The following is an 8,960-nucleotide window of genomic DNA, read 5'->3' as shown; positions in this document are numbered from 1 at the left end:
AGCATTCCTATAGAGAGGTCCACAAGGTAAGGAATTGAGGTCCTCTGCCAATAATCAGCACTAATTGGCCAGGTATCTGAGTTTGTCACCACAGAAGTAGACCCTCCCATTCATTCAAGTTCTCTGATGACTGCAATCCTGACTGACACTTTCAGTGTAATCTCATGAGAGACTCTGAAACAGAACTACCAAACTAATCTGCTCCTGATTTCCTGACCCACAGAAATTGTGTGTTAATAAATATTTACTGTTTTAAATATCTAAACTTTGGAGTAACTTTCACATGGATTCATAATAATGATGATTTTGGTGCCAGAAATGGAGCACAGCCATAACTAAAAACCTAAAACATGGGAGTGGCTTCCCAACAGCATGAGGACGAGACTCTGAGGAGTGAAAGCATGAAATGCATTGTTAGTAGAAGCCTGGTGACCTTCAAGGATGCTACTGGTGACAGCTTGGAGGGAAATCTGGAAAATAATATTGGAAACTAGAAGATAAGAGATTCCTGTTTGATATGACAGGAAATGAAGTAACACTGTCACATACAAACAAATATCAAAAAAAAAAAAAAGAAAGAAAATATATCTAATGAACTAAGTGATCTAGCTAAGGAGATTTCCATGCAAAGTGTTGAAAGTGTGCTTGATTTCTTCTTGATGCTTTATAAACACCATCTGAGAGAGGAGATAAGCTGAAGGAAGGACTATCAAACAAAAAGGAATTAAGACTTTCTGCTTCTGAAATTTTCCAGATGACAGAAAATGCTAAAATTATAAAATGGCTTCCAGGCAAAGATCAGATCCAGAGCTCTTCAAGAAAACATTGTCTAAAGATGAAGCTGAGTCATCATAACTTATAAAATCCCGTTTTAATGATGAAGAAAAAGCTAAGGGAACATTCAGAGAACTTCATGACCTCTAAGAAACTTAAGGGTATTGGCCCTCAGCAACTTCAACAAAAGCCCAAGATAGAAAATGGCTTATCTTGAAGAGATGTAATGGTGTAGTTTTTGTCTAATGGAATGAATGCCCCCTACAACTCTTTTGCAAGTGACCTACAAAGTTGGGTTTTTTTTTTTTATTAATATCAACAGAAACACTACCAGATTGGACTGAGTGGATGGAAAACATACAAAATGAAAAGAGGCATTTAGACTCCCATACTTTGATACACAGAAAACGGCTGAGACAATCTCTCAGCTGCAAAACATTGGTTACCTTCAATGGAACAGGAAGGACCGATCAGAGTGTAGAGCCAAGAGCCATGGAGAATCACTCCCAGGAGAGAGCCCACCTGAGTCCAACATCTGCCTGACAGCGTCTTAGAATTGCTGTGAAGCAGTGGCCTCTGTTCTCCTTGTTTTGAACATGATTATCTACTGCAGTATCCTGTGCCTGTCCCACCAGTATGCCAGATACATGAGGGGGCAGGAAACTTGTCTCTTTAATTCATAACCTTGAGTTCAAGAGGAGCTTCACTTGAACTGTATTTGGAACTCTATACCGAAGGGACTGTATCTGAAGACTTTCATCTGCCCCTAGACCTGATTTAAAAAAAAATTTTTTTACACTTATTTATTTTTGCAACAGAGGGAGACAGAGCATGAGCAACGGAGGGGCAGGGAGTGGGGGGGACACAGAATCGAAAGCAGGCTCCAGGCTCTGAGGTCTCAACACACAGCCCTGCAAGGGACTTGAACTCACGGACCGCAAGATCATGACCTGAGCCCAAGTCAGATGCTTAACCAACTAGGCCACTCGGGCACCCACCTAGACCTGATTTTAGATGGTGAGATTCTGGCCTCGGAATAGATGCTGTAAGAGGATAAAACTTCGGGGGCCTTGTGAAAGGTTAAGTGCATTTTGCATGTGTGAAGGAGATGAATCACTGGGGTCGAGGCACAGACTGCAGTAACCAGCCTCCCTGATGACCCCCAATAGTTCTTACCTCCTGGTGTTCATGACCCCATTTAGGCCCCTCCCACAACACAACTGAGCTGTATGACTCATAGGATACTATGAAAATAACAGAGTGTGACTTCACAGAAGACATTGCAGTTTCCACTTTGCTTTCTCTTGGATCATTCACTATGGGAGAAACCGGCTACCATGTCATGAGAAGACACTCCAGTCCTATGGGGAGGTCCGTGTCGTGAGGACTCGAGACCTCCTGCCAAACACCAGCACTATCTTACCTGGAATGTGTGTGAGCTACCTTGGAAGCAGAACCCGCAGCCCCAATCAAGCAGCAGATGACCACAGCCCTGGCCGACTTCCTGACAGAAACCTCAAGATATATCCTGAGGCACGACTATCCAGTTAAGCTTCTCCTGGGTTCCCACAGAAATTGGGTGAGATGATGTTCATTGTTGGGGCACCTGGGTGGCTCAGTTGTTTAAGCATCTGACTCTTGATTTCAATTTGGGTCACGATCTTACAGTTGGTGAGATCAAGCCCCGCATCGGGCCATGCTGACAGCAAGGAGCCTGCTTGGGATTCTCCTCCCTCTCTCTTTCGGCCCCTCCTCTCCTCGGGCACTCATTCATGTGTGTGCTCTCTCTTTCTCTCTCTCTCTCTCAAAATAAATTTCAAAATTAATAAATGTTTATTGTTTTAAACCACTAAGTTTTGGGGTGCTTCGTTATGTATTAATAAATAACACAGCCTGATTTTTATATGGGTAGATATAACATAATGTATTTAACCATTCTCTGTGTTGAACATTTAGATTGCTTCTAATTTTTCATCATTACAAATAATACTACTATGAAATAACATTGATAAATAATACATTGTTATTGGGGTGCCTGAGTGACTCAGTCGATTAAGCGTCTGACTTTGGCTCAGGTCATGATCTCACAGCTCATGGGTTCAAGCCCCGCGTCTGGCTCTGTGCTGACAGCTCAGAGCCTGAAGCCTGCTTCGGATTCTGTGTCTCCTTCTCTCTCTGCCCCTCCCCTGCTCACTCTCTCTCTCTCTCTCAAAAATAAATAAACATTAAAAAAATAAAAAATAATAGTACATTGTTATTTATTAATCTCTTAGAATGCTTCTAACTGCTTAGAAGTGGCATCACTAGGTATGAACCATGTATGTTCCCAGCTGCATTATACAAAAGTATGTATTTTTTTTGTAGGCTCAGCTATGCTTTTAAGAATCAAAAGATAAGAAATACCCACTATCACTATTCTTATTTACTGGAGTAAACATACTTAGAAAAGAAAATGAAATTAAAAGTGTAAATGAGGGGCACCTGGGTGGCTCAAAGTCCCACTTTGGTTCAGGCCGTGATCTCACACTCCATGGGTTTGAGCCCCGCATCGGGCTCTGTGCTGACAGCTTGGATCCTGGAGCCTGCTTCAGCTTCTATGTCTCCCTCTCTTTCTGCCCCTCCCCTCCTCACACTCTGTCTCTCTCTCAAGAATAAATAAACATTATGGGGCGCCTGGGTGGCTCAGCCGGTTGAGCATCCGACTTCCACTCAGGTCATGATCTCACGCTCCATGAGTTTGAGCCCCGAGTCGGGCTCTGTGCTGACAGCTCAGAGCTTGGATGGATCCTGCTTCAGATTCTGTGTCTCCCTCTCCCCCTCTCTGCCCCTCTCCTGCTCATGCTCTATCTTTCACTGTCTCTCAAAAATAAATAATCATTAAAACAAATTTTTTTAGGTGTAAATGAGAAGAACAATTTAAATCTCCACTATGTTCATTTGATATAATGAATATTTCGAAAAACACAAGAGAAACTATTGAAAACCATTGTGAATGATAAGAGAATTCAGTAAGGTGACAAAAGTCCAAAGAACTGTCTGTACCCCCGGTTGCGTTCAAGAAGCTTTGAACAGAGGTCTGACCCAGTGTGTTTATAGGCAGTGGCAGGAGAAAAATAGAGCTGCTTCTTGATTATATCCTAGTGAGGTCATCTTTCAAGAAACAAATTACACGAACACATACAATAATTTTAGCTGTAGAGCGCCTAAATATTACATGTATAACTCTCAAATGTGTGCCCATGCACTTATAAACGCTGATTACTGTGAGGGATAGTTGTTGCTGATTTTCAAACTACAATTAGCAGGAGGGAAATAAGGGAGCGCGTGGTGACTGAAGCAGTTTGTCAGCCTGAACTTCCTCATTCTTTACCTCAATTCCTGTAGCTCCTCATACCCTTCAGATGATCTTCTCTGAGACTAACCAGGCAGGTCTTCACTGTTCCTATCTTGCCCCCTGAGTCCCTGCTGAGTCACTCTCCCATTCTTGGCAAGCCCTTACTTGTGAGAGTTCCTGCTAAGTTATCGGGTTCCTACCCCGGAGCGTATGTTCAAACCTAGAAGCCTAACTGGGTCTCTTCCTGAAGCCTTCACTTACAAGATTGCATGTTGGCAACTTTCAACTATCCGTGGTCACAGGTCTCAGGAACAGGGGGATCTTGATGCTGAACCACAAACGAGAGTCTGCCTATGAGACTGACCCTCCCTTAGCAGATCAACTGATAGACTTAATCAAGATGTGCTGCATTTGCTCATTCTGTGCACATTCTCTGAAGAAGACGTCAGTGATAAGGAAGACGGATACACATGGTGAAGGGAATAGAGAGAGGGAAAGTGTCCAACAAGTGAAACACAAATCTCCAGAGCAGCTTGAACTGTCTATGATCTCACCTGGCACTTTAGGGTCCACCTCCAGACTCCAAGCCCTTGCAGAAATGTTTTAGAAACACTTGACCTTCGTGCCATGTCCAAAAAATAATCCTAAGGCTAAAGTGTGTTAAAACGTAGAAAGGTATTGGGGTGTTCATTCCTGCAGTCTTCCTAGATGTCAGATTGCTGAGTGCACTGGCCACTAAGAGCCTCCGGGTCCCCACCCCAGGGTATGGGTGCAGACACTGTGAAGGAGGAGGAGTGTTTAAATGGCTTTTCAAGCACATGCAGAGAAGAATTTATTAATATAGGTAAAGGCCGCAAGTTGCCAGAAGGAAACATGCAGATGGTTGCAGTAATCTGCACACCTTCTCTGAAGGGAACTACAGAGACCAGACCCTCCAATATCAGCAGATAAAGGTGGGGCTTGTGAGAAACTCTCATTCTTAGCTCGGTGAAATCCACGCTAAAGCAAGAGCCACGTTTATGCATAATAAATTGCAACCTGGGCCTATAGAGAGCAGAGTTTTAAATAGTTAGAAAGAGAAAAAATATGAGAAAGTCATCCCCAGCATTCACCCTTCTAAGAGGCTATTAAAATATCACATCCTGGAATCTCCAGAGCATGAATTTTCCATCATGGCTTTACAGCACTTTACCATCTTTCCATCTCTCCCACGAGATATTAAGTAATTCACAAAACAGATTTACAATTATTTTTATTTCTTATGAATATATAGCATATCACATTTGGTGAGTCAGAGAGGAAATTTGACATAAAATAAAAATAGGATCTTGTGAACTAAAAAAAAAAAAAAGGTTGAAAAGCATGGCTCTGTAGATAACTCTGGCTTATTAAACAGATGTAGAGCAGAAAAACGCATCAATGTCCTTTTTGAAAGTCAGAGATGTTTTCATTCTTTGGGGTTTTAACAGTGATTCATGTTGAATTTCAAAAGCTCATGTCTCAGACCACGATTCAGTAAGATTCAGCCTCTTCTATGTGCTTGGCACTGGGCTAGGCACCAGTGATACAGAGAATAATAACACACATCTGCCCAGAGAAAGGACTGGAAGATGACATTTTTGCTATTTTGCTAGCAGAAAGAAACATTGCACCAAGTCAGTTCAGTAAACATTCTGGAGAGCTCATGTTAAGGTCTTGGGCAAAGCCCTGATAACCCCCCAATAATGCTGAGCAGCAAAGGGCTTTTTAAAGCCATATTACATTATTGACTTTGTAATTCATAATGTGCATCCAGACGCAGCAGATTTACTTCCCTAATTATGTTTCGCTTATGCTAATATTAAAATTAGCCTGTATTCCCTGACCACCTTCAGAGGAAGAAGGGGCTTTAGAAGCATGCTGGGCAGCAAGATAAAAAAGGAGTCAAGATACCTAAGCCAACAAGGCTTCTCTGTCCCACCCTCTATTTCTTCCTCTCCAGGACCTTTTTTCTTTCATTCTTTTTTTTTTTTTTCTTTTTCCTATAAATTATATGTGGCTCCTTAGGAATATGGAAAAGTTTTGTTGCGATCTTTAGAAAATCACGGAGGAGGAAAAAAAAACCACTTTTTAACTTATTGAGCCCCTCCCTACAAAGGGCTAGATATTTTACTGTTACATAAGTTATCTCTTTTAATCCTCCTGAAAGAGGACTTTCAACGACCTCCATATAGACCTCAAACTTTCTAATTGATTAAGATCTCCTTTCCAGCTTATCTCTGAACTCAGGCAAAAGACCCTTCAGGCAAAGCATCCCCTGATAGGAAAGGAAACTACCCCTCAAACAATAAGGACAGCCCTGAGTCAGCAAGCCCCTACCCGTGATTGACTGCAAGAAAGTGATTGACTTGACCCTCACTGCCCACCTATGCATACCCGCCAAAATTTGCCCCACTTTTTCCCTAACATAAACCCTGCAGAATTTTTGGCACTTTGGAGACAGTCTTTGAGACACTAGTCAGCTATCTTCCTGGTGTGGGCCTCACTGAACTAAATTCCTTTCTTGTTTCACCTCCACTCATTTCACTGCCTTTGGATTGGTCAGCAGCGAGCGGCTGAACCTGGTCTGTTTGGGACCCCCAAAGCCAGGCACTCTTATACCCTCACTCCCCAACTATACTCCCTGGAGCCCTGTGAAGTAAGCACTGTTATTATTGTTTTAAAGATGACGACACTGAAGCACAAATGTATTTGCATAACGAATAAAAGACTGAACCAGAACATGAACTGATCTATCAATGTTAAGACCTGTTTCTTTCAACCATCCAATAGACTCCAATCTTTAACATCCCAATTTACCAACAGCCCAAGAGAGGAATGTGCAAAGAACCACCAGTTTGCAGAAAAGGCTCTTAAGCATATTTTTCTAGGTGTTCATTTATACTCACAAGAGAAATGCAAATTAAAACTTCACTTATCAATGTATCAGAGCGGCAAAATATTCGACGTCACCCTGTGGCGGTGAGCTGTGGGGAAACAGGCTTGCTCGTGCACTGTGGGTGACAGTGCAGATGATGGGCACCGTTCCAAGGGCCCCTTGGCAATTCCCACCAAATGACTCTTCTTCCATTTTACCCTTCAGGTATACTTGCATTTGTGAAAAATAACGTATGCACAAGATTATTCACTGCAACTGGAATAGCAAAGGACTGAAACAGCCTGATTTTCACTAATAGGAGACTTATAAATTACAGTCATTCACACAAAGAATTCTATACAACCATTAAAAAAATGAGGATTCTTGTTGATGTAAGTTACTAAGTGAGAAGGAAGGTGCAGAACAAGTACCACGTGCTTCCATTTGTGTGAAGGGGGAAATATATGCAAGTCTTTGTATTTAACTAGACTATTAAGACATTATTAGCCATGGATGCCTCCAAGAGGGAGCTGGTGGCAGGGAAGAATGGCAGATTTGTGCCGTTCGAATTTTGAAACAAGTGTGTAACCTATTTTTTAAAGTAAAAATTACAAATTAAAAAGGATACAAATTAGTTGTCATCAAGAACACCATGTTTAACTCTGAATGATAGAAGCAAGGCACTGGTGCTAAACCAGTTTAAACCTGAAAGATGTGCAAGTTGATATAAAGTCACCAGCATTGAGCTTGCTCTCTGGCTGGTCACGTCTTGGGGACTACTTCCTTAACTGCTGTTAAGGCTATGAGTTGGATGCTTTACTTTCTTTCTTTCTTGAAATAATAATGTTATAACAAGGATGACAACAATTTATGGAAGGGCTGCTCTCTGTAAAACTCAGAGTTGACAGCTGTGGTTTTATCGTTTCATTTAATCTTCCTGATAACCCTATACAGCAGGACTATCAGCCCCATTTTCTTTTTTAATTTTTGTTTTTGAGAGAGAGAGAGAGAGAGAGAGAGAGCATGTGTGTGTACACACCAGTAGGGAAGGGTCTGGGAGAGAGGGAGGGAGAGAGAGATTCTGAAAGATTAATTTTTTTAAGTTTATTTATTTATTTTGAGAGAGACAGAGAGAGACTGCAAGCAGGGGAGGGGCAGAGAGAGAGACAAAGGATCGGAAGAGGGCTCTGCACTGATAACACAGAGCCCATTGTGGGATTTGAACTCAGAAACAAGATGGTACAAGATGGTGACCTGAGCTGAAGTCAGACACTTAATGGACTGAGCCACCCAGGTGCCCCAGAGACAGAGAGAATCTTAAGCAGGCTCTATGCCACAACCCTGGGATGATGACCTGAGCCGAAATCAAGCACCCCAGCACCATTTTAGAGGGGAGAAAATACAGACTTGGATAAATGAGCACTGTCTCTTTTAATTGATTTCTAGATAGTATGAAGCAACTGTTTCCCAATACATATGACTTTGAGAGGCAAAAGAATTTTCTTTGAAAGGCCTTTTAGGATCCACCATGCCACACAGAAATAAAGATTATGCCACCGAATTTGTTGCCCAGAAATTATTCGAAAGGCCTCTTCTCACATTCAAGTGCTACTCAGTAAAAATAGTCTGTGGATTATACAAGAGATTCTAATGTTTTAAAGCAGGAAAAATCCCATAAAACTCCAGCAGCCAGAGACTCTGTTCACAGTCCCAGTGATTCCCCAGCTGCCGTGTACTCTTTTAACACAAAAAGCAAGTGCTCCTCTTTTAACACAAAAAGCACCAGATTCTGCTCTCACCACACGATGATAAAAATCTCCCCGCATATCCCCTTCCCCATCCCTCACACTAGCCTCAAGCATCTCCTCGCAAGTTGTGGAGTTCAAGATAAAAGTCTGACATGTTAAAAGGTACTTCAGAAACTTTCCACCACAATATCCTTGATAGTTTGTTATT

Source organism: Panthera leo, chromosome B1, assembly GCF_018350215.1.
Source record: "Panthera leo isolate Ple1 chromosome B1, P.leo_Ple1_pat1.1, whole genome shotgun sequence".
In the NCBI taxonomy this organism is placed as follows: Eukaryota; Metazoa; Chordata; class Mammalia; order Carnivora; family Felidae; genus Panthera; species Panthera leo.
This window is presented reverse-complemented; position numbering follows the sequence as displayed.